A 24,449-nucleotide genomic window follows, 5' to 3' on the forward strand; every position below is an offset into this window, starting at 1 on the left:
CTAAATGACAAGTACAGTAAGCAACACTGTCACTGTACTTCGTATATATGTGGCTGACATGTTTCTATCTATCTAATCTATGTGTGAAGCTCTATTCTGTCTGTTCTAAATTGTCGGGTACAGATGCTGAATTGCCGGCCGGCTTTTTTAAAGAGACGGTGCATGAAAACACTATTATTTTTTTTGATAAATCCTTTACGCTAAATGACAAGTACAGTAAGCAACACTGTCACTGTACTTCGTATATATGTGACTGACATGTTTATATCTATCTAATCTATGTGTGAAGCTCTATTCTTTCGGTTCTAAATTGTCGGGTACAGGTGTATGCCGCTGCTGAATTGCCGGCTTTTCATGTTTCACTGTTGGCACTGTTCCCATCGATTTGGGCAATCACTGTAATGCCACAACCACCATGGCTGTGGCATTACAGTGAGTGGCAGACAATCCCTGCATGATTGGTGCTCTAAATAGCGCCAGACATGCAGGACACGCTTTTGGTGCACGAACAGTTATCGAACATAACCTCGAACAGCCGAATTTTTTGCAAATCGTTCGGGTTCGTCGAACAACTCGAACACCGCCCAAAACAGCTCGAATTTGAGATTGGCGAACAGTTCTAGTCGAACACCGCTCATCTCTAGATATGAGAGTGCTTCCACTGCAATTTCTCGGGGGATTGAGGTATATAATGCCGTTACGTCACAAGCAATCCATGCAAAATCTTGTCTCCAAACTATATTAGAAAGTTGTCCCAATACATCTCCAGTATCTTTGAGAAAACCAGCTGTTCGTTGTGATAATGGTTGCAAAAGCGAGTCAACCCACTCACTTAATCGTTCAGTGACTGATCCTATGCCCGAGATGATGGGCCTCATATGGGGTGGGCTGACTCCCTTATGTACTTTGGGCAATGCATGCATAATAGGGGTGATTGGAAAATCTACCAAAAGGTAATCTCTTTGGTTTTTAGATAATACACCCAACATATAACTGTCACTTACAATTTCATAGGTTTGTTTTTTAATATCTACAATCGGATCACACCTTAATTTACGATATGTGGATGAGTCCTCCAATAAAGATGCAACCTGGGATCTATATGTGTCAGTGTCCAGCACAACTACTAAGCCCCCCTTATCAGCCATACGTATAACAATATGTGGCATATTTCTCAATTCCTGCAATGCTTGATAGTGTAAAGATGATAAGTTATGGTGGGAACCATGATGCTTGAAATCCTGTGCCAGCGATTTGAGCTCTCTTTCCATTGTGTCCTGGAAGCGATCCATACAGTCCACCCGTGTTTGTAAGGGATAAAAAGAAGGATTTCTGGTTTTGAACGAAGTAGACATCGAGGTTTGAATAGAAGCCGGTTCCAAAGGATTCTGAAGATCCTGCAAATGCAATAAAGACATCTGTTCCTTGAAATTCAAGTCTCTGTATTCATTGACAGTAATTTGAGGGAGTTCAGGTTGCTCATTATCCTCTGTTGTAAAGTGTTTTTTTATAGTAAGATTCCGTATGAATCTATTCAGATCCAATAGAGTGGAGAAAAGGTTGAAATTACGGTCTGGTACAAAATTCAAGCCAAGTGAAAGAACTTCATCTTGTTTCTGAGTTAAAACTTGTTTTGACAAATTCAGAACATTGGATTTATGTGATGTTAGAAATATTTCTTTCGGCGAGTTGTCATGCCTGGGGGGTTTGCTGTGTTTGCGTCCTCCCCTCCTTTTCCGTTTTTTGTCTGTTTGTGGCTCTTGTAATATTTGGGCTTGTGATAATAAGTGAGATTCTCCCGAGTTTCTGTGTCTGTGACATTACTGTCTATTGACTCTTGGTCAGAGGAACTAAAACTGACGTGGAAATCAGATCGCGTATTAGACTGATTATTTTTCTTTTTTAGAATGGACTTAGGTGATTGGGAGGTGCGAGCCCACCTACCCCAATCATACACCTGTTGTTGTGAATAATCCATTTGATCCCTTTGGAATTTAGACTTTTTCCGTGTCATAATAGTGGTTTCTAATCTGGAAACTGCTTGCTGTATGCGATCATTATAAGTCTGATAATCAGGGTTAATTTTGTATTGCTCCAATTTATTGTGTGTGGCTTCAATCTCTTTTTGCAATTCAGAGAGTTTTGACTCCTCATGTTTGATAATGAGCCTCATCAGATTCAAGGAGCAGTCTGAAAGGAGCTGATTCCAGTTCACAACAAATTCCTCAGAGTAAATAGTTGTGGGTATTTTTTTGATTCTTAAACCTCTAGGGATCATATTTTTGTGCATGTAATTCGACAGAGTAGTCTGATCCCACCAGACTTTGGTTTCATTTAGCATGAGTTTTTCCAATTGCTTAAATAAAGCGCTCATGTCATTCACATCTGAGGGGTTAATAGAGTCCACAGAAAACACTCTCCGCCTTACGTAGGCATTCAGATTGAGAGTGTGCCATCTGATTTTTATGCACCAAAAAATCTAAGTATATAGCCTTAAGCAAATGATTCCACAATATTTATTATCTTCATTAGTCCTGTCCAGACGGACTCAATGCACGCCGTGAAATCATGTTTCATTATTGATTCTACTTCATGTTTCTGTCAGTTTATTTTATTTATTTCATGTAACATTCTATGTTAAAATGAATTTTATCTCTTTTTTTTGTTCTTTCTCTCCATAATGGTTTTATTGTTTTTTCCATTTTATGTGATTGGCTCACACTAATTATGCACCCTATTCACACTCTCATGTGACCAAGCATATCGATCTGATTGGTTGTTATTGGATATAATACTATAGAGTGTCATATGCATGTTAGCTTTGACAAAGAACACAGCTCTGTGTTCAAAACGCGTTGCGTTTTTTCCATGTGAGATTCCCCGATGGAATTTGGAAATTTTTAAACTGCGTGGATTTGCTTCAATAAATATTTGCACTTTTGGAAGCTGGTTTCTTCAACTTTTTTTTTTTCATGCAAACACGTGAGGCCACACGTACCCGTGCTTCCTTCCAAAGCCTACAGCAATCAGGTGAGCTGAATCTACTTTCCTCTTTTTTCAATATTCTCAATAGACATTGGGGTATCCTGAAATCGGATCGAGATCTCAATTGTTGCCTTACACCACAGGCATCTGCAGGTTATCGCAAAACCACCTCTATCTCGAGTCTGTTGGTGAGCAGTCATTCCAAACGGAATAATAAACCCGTGACTGTTCGATATCCGGGCTTTTTTCCTTCTAAGACATGGAAGGCTTGCCAAATTCTAGTTCCCAAGAGGTCTCTTAAAGATGCCTTTGGAAAAACCTTTACCTTTCGTCAACATCTTAACTGTTCCTCTGCTGGAGTGGTTTATTGTTTAGAATGTACATGTGGACTACAATATGTGGGGAAAACCACGAGAGACTTGAAAACCTGGGTGAGAGAACATATTAGAAGCATCATCAATTATGATAAGGATGAACACACAAATCAAGAACAACGGAAAGTTTTTGCACCCACCCCGATTGCCAGACATTTCAAGGATGTACATGCCCTATGGTGGAAAGAACTGAAAGGGTGGGCTATTTTCCAACAGAAAATGGATATCAGAGTGGGCAATTTGGATTCAATCCTTCTAAAGAAGGAAAGTGAATGGATTTTCAGATTGAATACGGTCCGACCCCACGGACTTAATGAGAACTTTAATTTTGGTTGCTTTCTCTGATCTCGTTCATGAGATCAGGGTATTTTGTGGATATGACTGGTTTTGATTTTATCTGTCCACTATATAAATATATATTAATATACATCACATATCTCTTTATGATATATTCTTTTATGACATATCTTTAGATTATTTGCCATCTCTTTGATATGTGATTATTTTGGCAGTTTTACTTTGAGAGTATAATCAAACCATATATGTATGATATGTATTGCATGTACTTTGGAGAATATTCCCCTTGAATTAGGAATCTATTTTCTGATAATTCCATTTGAATCCTTGTAGAATTTATAGCCTACCTCATGATTTTGCTGCAACTTGTCCTTTCCTTCGATATATATTTAACAGCTATTACATATCCCTTTTTACATCTCTTCCTCATATATAATCTACCCTGAGATTATTTATTCTTTCCCTATACAAACAATCAAATGAACTATTTTTATATATCTACTAAATTGATTAAGAAATTTTCTAGGTCCTTGATGCTTAGAATCTATAATGAAATGTTCATTTGGTTCACAATTTTGTTTGTTGCACCTTGTATCAATTGATCTTAACAAATCCGTATTTGTGATTCAATTGGCTACTATACCTGTCAGTCATGGCAGGATGTATAAATAAATTGAGAAGGCGGCCGATCCCGCCCTTAGAAAAAGCCGGTACCCCCGGCGAAACACGCGTCAGGGACGTTTATGTCCTGCGTATTGACTAGAGAAGAGCATTGTTCGACTCAAACTGTTTGCCAATCTCAAATTCGAGCTGTTTTGGGCTGTGTTCGAGCCGTTCGGCGAGCACGAACGATTTGAGAAAAATTCGGCTGTTCGAGGTTATGTTCGATAACTGTTCGTGCACCAAAATCATAACTGGATTTTTTCTCAGTAATGATGAAAATTAATGTAATACGCAGTTTGAGTGTACAGCGGGGCGGGGGGAGGGGCAGGGGATGGATCTCTGCAGGAATAAAGATCTCCATTTTTTTTTCTCTTTCCCTCATTTACAGTGGGGAGGTGCAATCTGTCAGCCTATCAGCAGAGCACACACGGAGTGAACTGCTTTTTTTCACACAAGCAAGGGCATGTGTCATTGGCAGTGTATGTCACATGTCCTTGCCCTATAAGACCAAGCCATTTTCCCCGTCGCCACCATTTTCTCACTGCTGCAGCTGCGTGTTAGACGGCACCGCTGTTGCTGTGTGCGCTATACCTTGTTAATTTCAAGCCAATTTTCGCACAAATCTACAGATAGCTTGGGAGTAGGGAATAGTTGTGATTGCAGTCCTTTTAAGGACTAGGTTACAGCATTTCCTACGACTTTTATCAGGCAGGTCTGTGCTCTTAAATAGATAGGTTGTGGGAGTAAAGACTAATTGTAATTGCAGTCCTTTTCAGGACTAGGTTACATCAGTTCCTATCAGTTTTTGCCAGGCAGGTCTGTGCCAGTGCTGTACAAGTTTTTTTCACAGCATTTGGCTGAATCTAGCAAAGCTAATCCTTTTTGGCCTATTGCAGAGTGTGTTAGTCAGTGGAGTAGCCTATCTGTGTTGCATGATATACCACCTGTGTATAGAATACCAATTTTTTTACTGCACCTAGTGAAGTAAAATCTTTTGGGCATAGCATCATTCTATTAGTCCATCTATACTGACCTCCATCAGGTTGCAAATTGAATATATATTTTTTCTGTATCTAGCTCTGAAAAAATATTTGGGCTTCTAGCTGTGTGTGGGACTTGTTCTATTAATCCATCTATACTGACCTCCATCAGGTTGCAAACTGAATATATTTTTTTTCTGCATCTAACCCAGCCAATAGTTTTGGCCTAATACCACAGTTTGGCCACTCAGCTCTGCTCGGTTCACATCCATTGTTTTTTTGTGCAAACAACTCCAGAGTTGTGAATTATTTAACCACCAAAATGAGAGGAAAAAGGCCTGCTGCTGGTGGAAAGGGGAATAGGCGTGTTGGGAAGGGGAAAAAAGGTTGTGTCCGTGGGGTAGGTGCAGAAGAAAGACCATCTTCCAGCCAAACTAAAATGTCTACTTCTTTTAGCGGACAATGTGATAAGATCCCTTTCTTACGGCCATGCCAATCGCTACAAATTACAGATGAGGCACATAAACAGCAGGTGCTTCAACGGATATCAAGTGTTCCTTTAAGTGGGCTCTCCTCCACATCAACTTCAACATCACAAATACTCCAGTCCTCAAAGGTGTCACCCCAATCGCACTTGCTTCCTCACAGCTCCCAAATCTCCAGCTGCCCGTCTGAGTATGAGGTAGAACAGATGGTTGAGTCTGCAGAGCTGTTTACTCATACTATGGCCTGTGAATCAGAGGTCGACTCCAGCGCTTCTGTGAATCCAGACGAGGAAATGATCTGCACTGATGCACAGAATCTTTGAGTCGGATCCAGGACCAGACGCAGAAGGTTCTGACCATAATGTAGACCCTCATTCCCAAACTGTAACTACTGTTGGTGGAGAAAATGAGAAAGACGATGATGAGACTCAAATACCTGATTGGAGCGACAACTTTAGTTTTTTGTCAGGGCAGGAACAGATTGGCTCTGAGGACTACGGGTGTGATAACGCACAGCGTGATGATGATGAGGTTGGAGATCCCACTTACTGTCAACCCACAGTCAGCCAAGAGATGAGGTCAGCAGAGGAGGTGGAGGAGGATGCAAGTGACGACGAGGTCAGGTTGCGCCTTCCTGGACAAAGACGTAGTACTGGAAGCACGTCAACAACTGCATCATCAAACACAACTCTGCCTCTCACCACAAGTCGTGGTGGCTCTTCAGGTCGCATGGGTGCTAAGCCTTGCATAGCCTGGGCATTTTTTCAGATCGATAAAGATGACCCAACTCGTGTTATCTGTAACATTTGTCAGCAAAAGCTAAGTAGAGGCCAAAAAATACATAGTTTGAGTACTTCATGCATAAACCGGCACATGGACATGAAGCATAAGTTGCAGTGGGAAGCTCACTGTGCTACAATGCAGCCTAGCCGGCCGGGCCAATCACCGTCTGCCATATTTTGTGCACCCGCGGCCTCTTCATCCTCTGTGACTGGGGGGACAGCAGTCATACCTGTTTTGGGGCGCAGACCTGCCACCTCTTTACCTGCAACAGCCAGCGTGATTGGCAGGTCATCATTTTCTTGGGAGGTGGTTACACCAGCTGGTGTTGAGCACTGTCCGACATCGATAGCACCACCTTTGGATCAAGGCAACCTAACATGTCCGCCTGCATCTTCCTCACAGACCGGCAGTTTGCCGGGGACACCCTTATCAACCCCGTCTAAGCACAATAGCCAGCCCTCGGTCCCTCAGATGTGGACAAGTAAAAGACCATTTGCTCCTAGCCATGAGAAAGCAAAGAGGTTGAATTTCACCATCTGCAAGCTCTTGGCTACAGAAATGCTGCCTTTCCGCCTGGTGGACACAGAGGATTTTCGAGACCTTATGTCCGTCGCAGTGCCCCAGCCCCAGTCGGCACTACTTCTCAAAGATAGATGTGCCTGCTCTCCACCAGCATGTCGCACACAACATCACCGCTTCTTTGAGAAACTCTGTGTGTGACAGGGTGCATTTCACCACAGACACTTGGACGAGTAGGCATGGACAGGGGAGGTACATGTCGCTGACTGGGCACTGGGTAACTATGGTGACAGCAGGACAAGGGGCTGCTGTCCAAGTCTTGCCATCCCCACAAGTTGTGCGTCAATCCTCTTTATCTCAAAGTTCTTCCACTACTTCTGCCTCCTCAACCTCCTCTCGGTCCTCCACCTGCACCCAAAGCCTGTCTGGTCATGCCACAAGCTTTCTAACTGCGCAGAAGGGATCCTGTACACCTCCTTACTATGCTGGCAGTAGGGCTCAACGTCATCAGGCGGTTTTTACTTTGAAATGTCTGGGAAATGTGAGTCACACAGCTGAGGAGTTGTGGTCAACTCTGGAGAATCAATTGCATGAATGGTTGTCTCCACTGGACCTGAAACCAGGGAAGGCCGTGTGCGACAATGCTGCAAACCTGGGTGCGGCCCTTCACCGGGGCAATGTCACACACTTGCCTTGTATGGCTCACGTGTTGAACCTGGTTGTCCAGCAATTTTTAGCCCACTATCCCGGACTAGATGGCCTTCTGCAGAGGGCACGGTCGCTGTGTGCTCACTTCCGCCGTTCGCATCCCGCAGCTCAGCGACTTACATCTCTACAGAAGTCGTTGGGCCTGCCACTTCACTGGCTAAAATGCGATGTGCCTACCCGGTGGAATTCAACTCTGCACATGTTGCAGCGACTGTGGCAGCACCGACAAGCCCTGGTGCAATACGTTCTGACGTATAGCCTCGGCCAATGAGATCCAGAGGTGGGGCAAATCACGCTGGAGGAGTGGTCTCAGATCAGGGACCTATGCACTTTTCTGCACAGTTTTGAAATGGCAATGAAGATGTTTAGTGCTGACGATGCCATTATCAGCATGACTATTCCGGTGATTTACCTGCTGTAGCACATGTTAAACAGAATTCGGAGTCAGGTGGTGGCACAAGAGGAGGTGGACGAAGTAGAGGAGGAGGAGTTGTATGCGGAAGGGCTAACATCTGCAAGGTCCAGACGGTCGGCAGCACCAAGGCGGCAGGCATGTGAGGGTGGGAGAGATCGTTTTACCAGGGCGCATGGTAGCAGCCAAACTAGTGAGGAAGGTGGAGGACGAATTGATGGAAGACTCATCAGATGAGGGAGACCTTGATCAAATTTCTGTTGTGAGAGGTTGGGGGGAGAGGACAGAGGAAGGAAGCATGATTGTTACCTCGCCACCAACACAACAGGGACTTGGGGCTCCTGGATGTGCAACACACATGAGTGCCTTCTTGCTGCACTACCTGCAACATGACTCTCGAATTGTGAGAATTAGAAATAATCCTGACTACTGGGTTGCCACACTGTTAGATCCCCGATACAAAAAGTAAATTTGCAGAAATTATTCCTGCCATAGAAAGGGATGCATGCAGGCAGGAGTATCAGCAGAGACTGTTGCAGAATCTTACATGTGCTTTTCCACAAAACACCAGTGGTGCACGTAGTGAATCTCACAGTTCCAACATGCCAACCGTGGGACCATCGAGTGTTCAGCACTCAAACCGTAACAGAACCACAGTATCTGCTGGTAACATCAATTTTGTGGAATCATTTCACCACTTTTTTAGCCCATCCTTTGCAAGGCCACAGGGGACAAGAAGTCTGACACATAGTCAACGCCTAGAGACGATGGTACAGGAGTATCTCCAAGTAAACATTGAAGCCATGACTGTGTCATTGGACCCTTGCTCTTTCTGGGCTTCCAATCTGGATAAATGGCCGGAGCTAGCCACTTATGCCTTGGAGATCTTGTCATGCCCTGCAGCCAGCGTTCTGTCTGAACGTGTGTTCAGCGCTGCTGGTGGTGTGCTGACAGATAAGCGCACGCGGCTCTCCACTGATAATGTAGACAGACTCACGTTCATAAAGATGAACAAATCGTGGATAAGAAACGACTTTTCTACCCCTGTGTCATCCTGGGGAGAGTAAAAGCTTGATTATTGGTGAAAATCACCTCACCAACAGTTTTAAGCTTTCAAATTACTAATCATGTTTATCTGTATCTTGGCTAGAAAATAATTTGGGCTTTGTAGCAGTGTGCAGCACTGATTCTATTAGGCCATCTATAATAAGCTCTACCAGATTTAAAATTACTAATCATTAGAGATGAGCGGTGTTCGACTATAACTGTTCGCCAATCTCAAATTCAAGTTGTTTTGGGTGGTGTTCGAGTTGTTCGACGAACCCGAACGATTTGCAAAAAATTCGGCTGTTCGAGGTTATGTTCGATAACTGTTCGTGCACCAAAAGCGTGTCCTGCAGGTAAGGATGATGTTGCTTTATTATTTTTCTTTTATTACAGGAGATCGTTGGCTTCAGCTGGAATGGGCGTGATGGTAAGTATGGTTTAATTTAGAACAATAAAGAATTGTGTCTTTATTTCAATTCAAGGACTTTATTCTGGGTGTTTGTGTTTTCTTTTAACTTTGACTATGTGGTTAGTAATGGGGGTGTCTTATAGACGCCTCTCCATTACTAACCTGGGCTTGATGTCAGCTGGCATTATAAGCTGACATCAACTCCAGCCCTATTACCCCACTGCCACCGCTACAGGGCAGTGGGAAGATCGAGGCTAAGTGCCAGAATTGGCGCATCCTACGGATGCGCCATTTCTTGGACGGCTGACGGCTGGTGTTTCTAGCCTGGGAGGGGGCCAATATTCATGGTACCCTTCCTGGGCTATTAATATCAGCCCCCAGCTGTCTGCCTAGCCTTTGCTATATATTAAAATAGGGGGGACCCCACGTTATTTTTTTTGGGTGGTCACCCCATTTTAATAGCTAGTAAAGGCTAGGTTTTCAGCTGGGGGCTTATATTAGTAGCCTGGGACGCTCCATGGGTATTACCCCCTTCCCAGTCTACAAACATCTGCCCCAGCCGTCTGCTTAACCTCCGCTAGAGACAAAAATTACGGGGAACCCCACGCCAATTTTTTTTTTAATAAATCCTTTGTTTTAATACTAAATGACAAGTACAGTAACCAACACTGTCACTGTACTTCATATATATGTGACTGACATGTTTCTATCTATCTAATCTATGTGTGATGCTCTATCTTTCTGTTCTAAATTGTCGGGTACCGTTGCTGAATTGCCTTCCGGCTTTTTTAAAGAGACGGTGCACGAAAACACAATTATTTTTTTTAATAAATCCTTTACACTAAATGACAAGTACAGTAAGAAACACTGTCACTGTGCTTATTATATGTGTGACTGACATGTTTCTATCTATCTAATCTATGTGTAATGCTCTATTCCTTCTTGTCTAAATTGTCGGGTACCGGTGTATGCCGCTGCTGAATTGTCGGCCGGCTTTTTTAAAGAGCGCGTCTTCTGAGCAGTTTGTCAGCTTTTGGACACCTTTTAAGGTGTTTTCTATGTGTTTCTATGTGTTTTTGTTTGCCTGCCATTGGTTTTAACGGCGTTCGACGGTGTTCTAAGGTGTTCGACGAACAGTTCCTCGAACATCCCGGTGTTCGACGAACCGAACCGAACCCGAACACTACGGGGGTGGCTCAACACTAGTCCCTGACTGGTGAGACACCAATATATCTGTTTTAAAGAGTCTGGTGTAGGCCACAGAAATAGAATTGTGGTTTTGCAGTTCCACGGGTCAAATCTCTGTATTATCCTGCTTTTGGCATTTTTTGCCCGAAAAAAATTGTAATAGTCTCTCCCTGACTGGTCAGATACCAATATATCTAATTAAATGAGTGTGTTGTAGGCCAGTGTAATAGAACTGTGGTTTTGCGGTTCCATGGGTCAAATCTCTGTATTATCCTGCTTTTGGCATTTTTTGCCATAAAAAAATCTGGTATAGTGTGTCCCTGATATAGTCAAACACCGCTCATCTCTAACTGTTCGCCAATCTCAAATTCAAGCTGTTTTGGGCGGTGTTCGAGTTGTTCGACGCACCCGAACGATTTGCAAAAAATTCGGCTGTTCGAGGTTATGTTCGATAACTGTTCGTGCACCAAAAGCGTGTCCTGCATGTCTGGCGCTATTTTAAGCACCAATCATGTAGGGATTGTCTGCCACTCACTGTAATGCCACAGCCATGGTGGTTGTGGCATTACAGTGATTGCCCAAATCGATGAGAACAGTGCCAACAGTGACACATGAAAAGCCGGCAATTCAGCAGCGGCATACACCGGTACTCGACAATTTAGAACCGAAAGAATAGAGCTTCACACATAGATTAGATAGATAGAAACATGTCAACCACTGTACTTGTCTGTAGCATCGGCGTCTCTGCCCCGTTCTAGGCAGAGACGCCGTCCCTCTCACCTCCCCGCTCCTGGCACGGCGTCCTCCAGCGCCGCTCTCCCCGCTGCTTCCGGCGCGCGCTCCTTCCCCGGCAGTGTGCTTAGGGGGCGCGCGCGCTCCCCCTCTCTTAAAGGGACCGCGCGCGCCGTCCTAAGGAGTCCCCGGCCAATTGCCGGAGGACCTCCCATATAAAAGGCACCTCCTCCAAAATGGAGGTGCCCAAGCAATGTTGTTTGCACTGTGTCTCACCTGTGCTTCAGCCCTCAGGTCCCGTTGCCAGTTACCTGCCAGATTCCTGCCAGCTTGCTGTCTTTGTGCTGCCTGAGATCCAGTCACCTGCCTGCCAGCCTGAGGTCCGACGGTCTGCCTTCCAACTCCTGTCAGTCTGTCTAAGGACCAGCTTGCCCGCTCACCCGGGAGCGCACGTCTGCTACCTGCCTGCTAGCCTGAGGTCCGACGGTCTGCCTTCCAACTCCTGTCAGTCTGTCTATGGACCAGCTTGCCCGCTCACCTGGGAGCGCACATCAGTTACCTGCCTGTTGCCTACCTGGAGGCTCCGCCGTCACGTGCTGTGACCATTTGCCTTTCCAGAGACTCCTGCCCGCTCACCTGGGAGCGCCCACCTGTTACCTGCCTGCTAGCCTACCTGGAGGCTTCGCCGTCACGTGTTGTGACCACCTACCATTCCAGAGACTCTCGCTTGCTCACCTGGGAGCACACATCTACCACCTGCCTGCTAGCCTACCCGGAGGCTCTGCCATCACAGGTCGTACCTACCCTTTACACAGAGACTGCCCTGGTCGCTTGCCGTAACTCCCTGCCCGTTCTTCCAGAGACTGCCCCGATCACTTGCCGTGACCCCCTGCCCGTTCACTTGCCGTGACCTCCAGCCCGTTCTCTCAGAGACTGTCCCGGTCACCTGCTGTGACTGCCTGCCCGTCATCCCTGGTAGCCACCCGCTCCCTTACAAGGTCCGCCCCCTTGTATAGTAGCTCAGAGGTTCCGCCTCCCAGACCCGTTACATTGTCATTTAGTGTAAAGGATTTATCAAAAAAAATAATAGTGTTTTCAAGCACCGTCTCTTTAAAAAAGCCGTCTGGCAATTCAGCAGCGGTACCTGACAATTTAGAACAGAAAGAATAGAGAATCACACACAGATTAGATAGATAGAAACATGTCAGTCACATATATGAAGTACAGTGACAGTGTTGATTACTGTACTTTTAATTTAATGTTAAAATAAAGGATTTTAGGCTCTAGCGGAGGGTAAGCAGACAGCTGGGGCAGATGTTTGAAGCCTGGGAAGGGGGTAAAACCCATGGAGCTTCCCAGGCTACTAATATCAGCCCCTAGCGGAATACCTATCCTTTACTAGCTATTAAAATGGTGGACCCCCCAAAAAAAATGACGTGGGGTCCCCCCTCTTTTAATAGCTAGCAAAGGCTAGGCAGACAGCTGGGGGCTGATATTAATAGCCCAGGAAGGGCGCCATGAATATTGGCCCCCTCCCAGGCTAGAAACACCAGCCGTCAGCCGCCCCAGAAATGGCGCATCCATAGGATGCGCTAATTCCGGCACTTAGCCTCGCTCTTCCCACTGCCCTGTAGCGGTGGCAGTGGGGTAATAGGGTTGGGGTTGATGTCAGCTTATAATGCCAGCTGACATCAAGCCCAGGTTAGTAATGGAGAGGCGTCTATAAGACACCCCCATTACTAACCCCATAGTCAAAGTTAAAAAAAACACAAACACCCAGAATAAAGTCCTTTAATTGAAATAAAGACACATTCCTTTATTGTTCTAAATTAAACCATACTTACCACCACGCCCATTCCAGCTGAAGCCAACGATCTCCTGCAATAAAAATAAAATAATAAAGCAACATCATCCTTACCTTTCCGTGGTTCCCACGACAGCTTCAGCTCTGCTACATCGAGATGACAGGTTGGACTGCAGCAGAACGCTGCCATCCAGCTTGCCATTCCGCGGACACTGAGAAGCGCAGGCTTGCTTGCGCTCCTCAGTGTCTCGCTGTGACGGCATCCAGATGAGCCGACAATGAACTAAGCTCACCTCATGCACGTCACTGACAGCGTGGGAGAATTCTCACGCTGGAGAGCTGAGTGCAGGAGAATTTTCCCACACTGTCAGTGACGTGTATGAGGTGCGCCGAGTTCATTGGACTTGAACTCGTCTCATCTTTATGCCATCACAGCGAGACACTGAGGAGCGCAAGCATGCCTGCGCTTCTCAGTGTCTGCGGGATGACAGGCTGGATGGCAGCTTTCTGCTGCCGTCCAGCCTGTCATGTGAATGTAGCAGAGCTGAAGCTGTCGTGGGAACCATGGAAAGGTGAGGATGAGGTTGCTTTATTATTTTACTTTTATTGCAGAAGACATTGGCTTCAGCTGGAATGGGCGTGACGGTAAGTATGGTTTAATTTTGAACAATAAAGAATTGTGTGTTTATTTCAATTAAAGGACATTTTTCTGGGTGTTGTGTTTTTTTTAAATACTTTACTAGAAATTCATGGCAGTCATGTCTAATATTGGCGTGACCCCATGAATTTCGGGCTTTGGCATTATCAGCTGGCCCTATCTGGCCCTAACCCCTTTATTACCCAGTGAGCCACCGCACCAGGGCCCTGGATGAGTTGGGTACAGCGTCAGAAGATGGCGCTTCTATGACCGCGCCATTTTCCGGGGTGGCTGCGGACTGCAATTTGCAGCGGGGGGGACCCAGAAAGCTTGGGCCTCCCTGCGCTGCACATTCCAGCCCCCAGCTGCCTAGTTGTACCTGGCTGGACACAAAAATAGGGCGAAGCCCAACGTATTTTTTTTTTTAAATATTTCATGAAATTCATGAAATAATTAAGAAAAAAAGGGCTTTCCTATATTGTTGTGTCCGGCCAGGTACAAATAGGCAGCTGGTGGTTGGGGGCAGCCGTTCCTGCCTGCTGTACCTGGCTGGACACAAATATAGTGTGAAGCCCTACGTCATTATTTTTTTTTTAATTATTTCATGAAACTAGATGGTGGCCCGATTCTAGCGCATCGGGTATTCTAGAATATGTATGCGCCAGACCCGGCGCTATCAGCAGAGCGGTGTTTAAATTTGGCGCCAAAATTGCTGAATGGTCGCGGCCAGCAACCGCGACCAATCAGCAAAGCGGTGTTGAAATTTGGCGACTATACCGCTGATTGGTCACGGCCGGCGGTTGCGACTAATCAGCAGAGCGGGTTTCAATTTTTCGCCAATAATGCTGATTGTTCGCGACCGCGACCAATCAGCAAAGCGGTGTTTAAATTTTGCGACAATAATGCTGATTGGTTGCGGTCGCGACCAATCAGCAAAGCGGTGTTTAAATTTGGTGCCAATAATGGTGATTGGTCACGACCGCGACCATTCAGCAGAGCATTGTTTAAATTTGGCGCCAAGATCGCTGATTGGTCGCGCTCTCCGCACGCGACCAATCAGCGAATCGTATTGGTGAGGACCGGGGAGCGCCGCTGCCTGGTCGGATACTTCCGCTGCGAGAAGCCGGGAGATGAGCGACTGCTCGCAGCAGAAGTATCCCGACCCGCAGCGCCGCTCCCCGGTCCTCCCTTGACACCCTAGCCTCTGATGTCCCCACAGTATCCGCATGGTGTTACAAAGATCCGGACATTTGTGTTAAAAATCGCTGATTGGTCGCTGATGCTGCCCGCGACTAATCACCGATTTGGGTGCCAAATTTAAATATCGGCTGCAACCAATCACCGATTTTGGCGCCACATTTAAATTGCGTCCGCGACCAATCAGTACAGCGGTGTTTAAATGTGGAGCCAAGATGGGTGATTGGTCGCGGCCGATTTTTAAATTTGTCACCCAAATCGGTGATTGGTCACGGGCAGCGCCAGCGACCAATCAGCGATTTTTTACACAAATGTCCAGACCTTTGTAACATCATGCGGATAATGTGGGGACATCAGCGGCTAGGGTGTGAAGGGAGGACCGGGGAGCGGCGCTGACATCCAATCGGTCGCGGCCGCTATTTAAATGTGCCGCACAAATCGGTGATTGGTCGCCGTATTGACCGCGACCAATCACTGATCTTGCCGCCAAAGTTAAACACTACTGTGCTGATTGGTCGCGGACGCTGCCCGCGACCAATCTCCGATTTGTGAGGCAAATTTAATTATCAGCCTCATGCACGTCACTGACAGCGTGGGAAAATTCTCCTGCACTCAGCGCTTCAGCTTGAGAATTTTCCCACACTGTCAGTGACGTGCATGAGGTGCGCCGAGTTCATTGGACATGAATTCGGCTCATCTGGATGCCGTCACAGCCTGACACTGAGGAGCGCAAGCAAGCCTGCGCTTCTCAGTGTCTGCGGGATGACAGGCTGGATGGCAGCGTTCTGCTGCGGTCCAGCCAGTCATCTCGATGTAGCAGAGCTGAAGCTGTCGTGGGAACCATGGAAAGGTAAGGATGATGTTGCTTTATTATTTTTCTTTTATTACAGGAGATCGTTGGCTTCAGCTGGAATGGGCGTGATGGTAAGTATGGTTTAAATTAGAACCATAAAGAATTGTGTCTTTATTTCAATTAATGGACTTTATTCTGGGTGTTTGTGTTTTCTTTTAACTTTGACTATGTGGTTAGTAATGGGGGTGTCTTATAGACGCCTCTCCATTACTAACCTGGGCTTGATGTCAGCTGGCATTATAAGCTGACATCAACCCCAGCCCTATTACTCCACTGCCACCGCTACAGGGCAGTGGGAAGAGCGAGTCTAAGTGCCAGAATTGGCGCATCCTATGGATGCGCCATTTCTGGGACAGCTGATGGCTGGTGTTTCTATCTTGGGAGGGGGCCAATATTCATGGTACGCTTCCTGGGCTATTAATATCAGCCCCCAGCTGTCTGTCTAGCCTTTGCTAGCTATTAAAATAGGGGGGACCCCACGTCATTTTCTTGGGGGGGTCCCCCCATTTTAATAGCTAGTAAAGGCTAGGTATTCAGCTGGGGGCTGATATTAGTAGCCTGGGACGCACCATGGGTATTACCCCCCTTCCCAGGCTTCAAACATCTGCCCCAGCCGTCTGCTTAACCTCCGCTAGAGACTAAAATTACGGGGAACTCCACGCCAATTTTTTTTTTTAATAAATCCTTTATTTTAATACTATATGACAAGTACAGTAACCAACACTGTCACTGTACTTCATATATATGTGACTGACATGTTTCTATCTATCTAATCTATGTGTGATGCTCTATTCCTTCTTGTCTAAATTGTCGGGTACCGGTGTATGCCGCTGCTGAATTGCGGGCCGGCTTTTTTAAAGAGAGCGTCTTCTGAGTAGTTTGTCAGCTTTTGGACACCTTTGAAGGTGTTTTCTCTTTGTTTCTATGTGTTTTTGTTTGCCTGACATTGGTTTTAACGGTGTTCTACGGTGTTCTAAGGTGTTCGACGAACAGTTCAACGAACAGTTCCTCGAGCATCCCGGTGTTCGACGAACCGAACCGAACCCGAACACTACGGGGGTGGCTCAACACTAGTCCCTGACTGGTGAGACACCAATATATCTGTTTTAAAGAGTCTAGTGTAGGCCACAGAAATAGAATTGTGATTTTGCTGTTCCATGTGTCAAATCTCTGTATTATCCTGCTTTTGTCATTTTTTGCTGTAAAAAAAACTAATAGTGTCTCCCTGACTGGTCAGACACCAATGTATCTGTTTAAAAGAGTCTGGTGTAGGCGAGAGAAATAGAACTGTGGTTTTGCAGTTCCATCGGTCAAATCTCTGTATTATCCTGCTTTTGGCATTTTTTGACGTAAAAAAATTGTAATAGTGTCTCCCTGAAGGGTCTGTCACCAATGTATCTGTTTAAAAAAATCTGGTGTATACCAGATAAATAAAACTGTGATTTTGCAGATCCACGTTTCAAGTCTATGTATTATCCTGCTTTTGGCATTTTTTGCCTTAAAAAAAAAACTGTAATAGCATCTGCTGCCTGGTCAAATACCAATATGTCTAATTAAAAGAGCCTGGTGTAGGACAGAGAAATAGAACGGTGGTTTTGCATTTCCATGGGTCAAATCTCAGTATTATCCTGGTTTTGGCATTTTTTGCCATAAAAAAAACTGTAATAGTGTGTAGCGTCTGCGTCCCTGCCTCCTGCTAGGCAGGGACGCTGTTCCCCTCACCTCTCCGCTCCGTGGCCGGCGTCTTCCACCCGCTCTGCTGGCAGTGCGCGCTCCTTCCCGGCGACGGTGCATAGGGCGAACGCGTGCGCGCTCCACCTCTCTTAAAGGGGCCGCGCGCGCCGTCCTAAGGAGTCCCCGGCCAATGGCCAGAGGACTTCACCATATATAAGGCACCTCCTCCAAAATGGAGGTACCCGAGCAATGTTGTAGCACAGTTCATCACTCTGCTTCAGCCATCAGGTCCCGTTTCCAGTTACCTGCCAGTTACCTGCCAGTTTCCTGTCTGATACCTGCCTGTCTCGTGTCTACCTACTACTATTCCTGCAGTCCGACAGTCTGCCTACCAGCCCTGCCAGTCTGTCTATGGATCCGTCTGTCCGCTCACCAGGAAGCGCACATCTGCTCCCTGCCTGCTAGCCTACCTGGAGGCTCCGCCGTCACGTGCTGTGACCACCTGCCTGTCCAGAGACTCTTGCCCGCTCACCTGGGAGCACTCATCTGCTATCTGTCTGCTAGCCTACCTGGAGGCTCCGCCGTCACGTGCTGTGACCACCTGCCTGTCCAGAGACTCTTGCCCGCTCACCTGGGAGCGCTCATCTGCTATCTGTCTGCTAGCCTACCTGGAGGCTCCGCCGTCACGTGCTGTGACCACCTGCCTGTCCAGAGACTCTTGCTCGCTCACCTGGGAGCGTCCACCCGCTACCAGCCTGCTAGCCTACCTGGAGGCTCTGCTGTCGCTTGCCGTGATCACCCGCCTGTCAAGAGACTGTCCCAGTCACTTGCTGTGACTTCCTGCCCATTTACCCAGAGACTGTCCCGGTCACTTGCCGTGACCACCTGCCCGTCTTCCCTGGGCGCCACCTGCTTCCTTACAAGGACCGCCCCCTTGTATAGATGCTCAGAGGTTCCGCCTCCCAGACCCGTTACAGTTTGCATGGGCCATTGGACCCGGTGGCACCCAAGCTCCCTCGCTCTCGGACCTATGTCATGAACTGTCCGGTCAGAGGTCCCAACAGGAGTCCATCCTGGGTCACATGCGGAATGTCAACTCTCGCCTGGACACTCTGACTGCTCCACCAGCAACCACCGCTAGTGTCATGACTCGCAACCCAGCAGCGCCGCTGCCCACCAATACCATGGTATCCTGTCCTGGACCCCGGCTTTATGCACCTCCTCGCTTCGGAGGTGACTCCGCTCAAGCTCGGGGCTTCATAAACCATTGCACCCTGCACTTTGAACTCTTGTCCCATCAGTTTATCTCCGACCAGTCCAAAGTGGCCTTTATCATGTCCCACCTCACGGGGGAGGCTCTGGCTTGGCTAAATCCTCTATGGGAGAGAGGAGACCCCCTGGTGTCCGACTTGCCTTTCTCACGGCTTTCTGGAAAGTCTTCGACGAACCCGAATGGAAGACCTCATCCGCATCGTCTCTGCTACGCCTCCATCAAGGAAATCTCACCGTGGGCCAATATGCCATACGGTTCCGTACCCTTGCTTCGGAGCTGGCCTGGGATAACGACGCTCTGGTGTCTGTCTTCTGGGAGGGTCTGTCCGGCCGTATTAAAGATGAACTCGCCGGTCGGAACATTCCTACCACTCTCGACGACTTAATAACCCTTGCCACCCGGATTGACATCCGGTTCCAGGAGCGCGCCAAAGAGGTCACCCGTGAGAGGAGGTTTCCACGTCTAGCCCCCACCTTCCAGAAACCCGTCACTCCCTCCTTTACTCCCCAGGCACACTCACCTGAGCCTATGCAGGTTGACCAGACCAAGATGGTCAAAACCCGTCAGGACTTACGCCGTGCCGAGGGGAGCTGCTTCTACTGTGGCAGTAAGGAGCACCAGATCCGTACCTGCCCGGAGAGGTCTGGAAACGCCTGTGTCTAGGATCACTCAGAGAGGTCGTCCTAGACAAGAATAAACCCTCTCCATCTCTGCTGCTGTCAGTCTCTATCATCTGCGGGGAGAACCGTTATTTTGAACTAGCCCAACTTGACTCTGGAGCTGCCGGGAATCTCAATTCTCAGTCCCTAGTAGAAAAATACCACATTCCCACCAAACCTCTGGCTGTACCCTTATCTGTCGCTGCCGTGGATGGGGGCCTCTTACCACATCCCATCCAACTCATCACCGAATCCATTACTCTGCAGGTGGGAATGCTGCACTCTGAGAGCATCTTCTTTCATGTTCTGCCTGGACTTTCTCACGCCCTCTTGCTAGGCCTACCTTGGCTCCAGAAAAATGCACCCGTGCTTGACTGGCAGACCGGAGAAGTCCTTCACTGGGGACAGGACTGCCATAAGACTTGTTTGGTTCCCATCCATCCCGTCCGTCCTTCTCCTACCCCAGCTAATCTACCTGGACTTCCGATTCCTTTTTGGTCATATGCTGATGTCTTTAATAAAAAGGAGGCAGAAACATTACCCCCTCATAGACCATACGACTGCCCAATCAACCTGTTACCCGGTACTACTCCTCCCCGTGGGCGTATTTACCCATTGTCCGCTGCTGAGACCCGGTCTATGTCTGAATATATTGAGGAAAATCTGGCCCGGGGATTTATTCAGAAATCTACCTCCCCGGCAGGAGCAGGCTTCTTCTTCGTTAAAAAGAAGGACGGCTCTCTCCGTCCCTGTATAGACTATAGAGGCCTTAACCAGATCACGGTGAAGAATAAATACCCCCTTCCGCTCATTCCGGAATTATTTGACCGTCTGAGGGGGGCTAGAATCTTCACCAAACTGGACCTCCGTGGGGCGTATAACCTGATCCGTATCCATCAGGGGGATGAATGGAAGACGGTATTCAACACCCGGGACGGCCACTATGAATATCTGGTAATGCCCTTTGGTCTCTCTAACGCTCCTGCCGTCTTTCAAGAGTTGGTCAATGACATCTTCCGGGACCTTCTCTACTCCTGCATAGTGGTGTACCTGGACGACATCTTGGTCTTCTCTCCGGATCTCCAGACTCACCGGAGGGATGTTCGTCAGGTCCTGCTCAGGCTCAGGCAGAACCACCTCTACTCTAAATATGAGAAGTGCCTCTTTGAGCAGACCTCGCTTCCGTTTTTGGGCTACATAATTTCTCAGACCGGCCTTCGAATGGATCCTGAGAAACTGTCTGCCATCAAGAAGTGGCCCCGACCAGAGGGGTTGAAGGCTATTCAGTAGAGATGAGCGTTGTTCTACTTGAACTGTTCGCCAATCTCAAATTCCAGCTGTTTTGGGCGGTGTTCGAGCCGTTCGGCGAACATGAACGATTTGAGAAAAATTCGGCTGTTCGAGGTTATGTTCGATAACTGTTCGTTCACCAAAATCATAACTGGATTTTTTCTCAGTAATGATGAAAATTAATGTTAATACGCAGTTTGAGTGTACAGTGGGGTGGGGGGAGGGGCAGGGGATGGATCTCTGCAGGAATAATGAAGATCTCCATTTTTTTTTCTCTTTCCCGCATTTACAGTGGGGAGGTGCAATCTGTCAGCCTATCAGCAGCGCACACACGGAGCGAAGTGCTTTTTTTCACCAAGCAAGGGCATGTGTCATTGGCAGTGTATGTCACATGTCCTTGCCCTATAAGACCCAGCCATTTTCCCTGTCGCCACCATTTTCTCACTGCTGCAGCTGCGTGTTAGACGGCACCTCTGTTGCTGTGTGCGCTATACCTTGTTAATTTCAAGCCAATTTTCGCACAAATCTACAGATAGCTTGGGAGTAGGTAATAGTTGTGATTGCAGTCCTTTTAAGGACTAGGTTACAGCATTTCCTACGACTTTTATCAGGCAGGTCTGTGCTCTTAAATAGATAGGTTGGGAGTAAAGACTAATTGTAATTGCAGTCCTTTTCAGGACTAGGTTACATCAGTTCCTATCAGATTTTGCCAGGCAGGTCTGTGCCAGTGCTGTGCAAGTTTTTGTCACAGCATTTGGCTGAATCTAGCAAAGCTAATCCTTTTTGGCCTATTGCAGAGTGTGTTAGTCAGTGGAGTAGCCTATCTGTGTTGCAAGATATACCACCTGTGTATAGAATACCAATTTGTTTACTGCACCTAGTGAAGTAAAATCTTTTGGGCATAGCATCATTCTATTAGTCCATCTATACTGACCTCCATCAGGTTGCAAATTGAATATAATTTTTTTCTGCATCTAGCTCTGCAAAAATATTTGGCCTTCTAGCAGTGTGTGGGACTTTCTCTATTAGTCCATCTAAACTGACCTCCATCAGTTTTCAAATTAAAAATAATTTTTATCTGCATCTACCTCTGAAAAAATATTTGGCCTTCTAGCAGTGTGTGGGACTTTCTCTATTAGTCCATCTATACTGACCTCCATCAGGCTGCAAATAGAAAATAATTTTTATCTGCATCTACCTCTGAAAAAATATTTGGCCTTCTAGCAGTGTGTGGGACTTGTTCTATTAGTCCATCTATACTGACCTCCATCAGGTTGCAAATTGAATGTAATTTTTTAATGCATCTACTTATGAAAAAATGTTTGGGCTTCTAGCAGTGTGTGGGACTTGGTCTATTAGTCCATCTATACTGATCTCCATCAGGCTGCAAATTAAAAATAATTTTTATCTGCATCTAGCTCTGAAAAAATATTTGGGCTTCTAGCAGTATGTGGGACTGGGTCTATTAGTTCATCTATACTGACCTCCATCAGGTTGCAAATTGAATATAATTTTTATCTGCATCTAGCTCTGAAAAAATATTTGGGCTTCTAGCAGTGTGTGGGACTCATTGTATTAGGCCATCTATACCAAGCTCCACCAGCTTTGAAATTAATAATAATTTGTAGCTGCATCTAGCCCTGAAAATAATTTTTCCCAATAGTGTTAGCAATAGAAATATGGGGCGCGCGCCTGGCTAACAAAAATATACGCTTCATAACACAAAACACCAGCCTAGCGCACTGCATTAATAAGATGGCATCATCGTCTCTCCCAGTGCTAGGCCTACTACGCAGGCTAGCATTCCTGTGCCTAAAACACAATGTATGGGTCCGCGCTAGCCACTATGCTGAGGGGTATAAAGCTGCTGCTAACGCTTTATAACAATTCAATTGGCAGATTTTCACAGAGCTCTTCCACAACGCCCACCCATCGGGCAACAGTTGCCCACCCTCCCTATGGGATCTAGTGGCGAATAGTTGATGCCATTAATCAGAGCGTCAGTTGCCCCGTCAACGTGGCAAGCATACGGTAAGGCATGGGAAGAGTGGACACGACTAGTAGCAGGCAGACGGGTTGACCAATGTGAACAAGCCAGATCACACGTCACCATAGAATTTCTCCACCAGCTAATGATGAGGTGCATATCAGGAGCGTCAGCGCAGCGGTGTCTGACCGGAGTAGCATTTCTCTTCCAACTACTGAATTGGGGAGATGTGACAAAGATTCATCATCAGACAATCCATAAAAGGGTGGAAAAGGGGTCAGCCAAGTCAGGAATGTAGACGTCCCGTCCCGTGTCACTAAAACTGATTTCTCACATCATATCCCTAACACCATTAACATGACACTCACAATTTGAAGCAACACTAATGTCTACTGCATTTGTGATCGCCTTCTTCGGGGCGCTATGTATAATCAAATTAGTCCCTCAATCCAAAATTAACACCAGTGGAGGCTTATTACACCAGGACGTAGTCATAGCCAATAATGCAATACGTCTACGCATACATGAATCGAAAACGGTTCCAGCGGGCAGGGGTACTTGGGTACTTCTACAACCCACAAACGGTACACTGAGTCGGGTAACAATAGTAAAAACATATCTAACCATCAGATCACAAAGTAATTTCTTCCTATCACACATTGATGGAACGCCATTATCAAGATACCTGTTCCAAGCTAAATTTAATAAATGCATAACATCAGCAGGGAACCACCCCAAAGATTACGGGACACACTCATTCCGCATAGGTGCGGCCACGGAAGCAGCAAGAGCAGGACTGTCAGAAACGGAAGTTCAGTAGATAGGGAGATGGCGACCCACGTGTTTGGCAAGATACATAAGACCGGACTTGTTATCCTAACGTGGTTTGTTTCTTTTACAGGTGACGCTAAGCCAACAGTGTGAGTGATAGGCCACTCGTATATATATTGGGCACAAAAAAGGGCGAAAGTCCGCCCAGGCGGGAGAAAATTAGAGTTTCATAACACATATTTCAACTGGAGAGGTATTAGAGGCCTTCTATGGCCACAGGTACTAATGGAGGTAATCAAGGTAGGGAGAGAGGCAAGAGGTCCGGTCATCTTAGTTATACAGGCTGGGGGAAACAACCTAGGTCATCACAAGAGCGCATAACTAATGGCAATAATGAAACTAGACACTGAGTGTTTCAGAGAACTTTTCACAAAATTAGCTATAGTATGGTCAGAGATTGTGCCGATAGCGGTATGGCAAGGTGCGCGAGACATCACGGCCATCGAATGGACAAGGCGCGTAATAAATATTCGGAATGCAAAATTTAGAAGAGACAGAGGCGGTGTAGTGATACGACACCGACAACTGGAAGGAGATAAAGCAGGCCTCATACGGCCCGACGGTATTCACTTAATAGATATTGGACTGGACATATTCCTGTCAGGACTCCAGGACGGAGTGGAACAAGCATTAAGAGTGATGGGTGGGGGTCAGAGTCCTGC

This window comes from Phyllobates terribilis, unplaced genomic scaffold (assembly GCF_046119375.1).
Source record: "Phyllobates terribilis strain yellow unplaced genomic scaffold, ASM4611937v1 Scaffold_12__6_contigs__length_324123572, whole genome shotgun sequence".
NCBI classification, from domain to species: Eukaryota; Metazoa; Chordata; class Amphibia; order Anura; family Dendrobatidae; genus Phyllobates; species Phyllobates terribilis.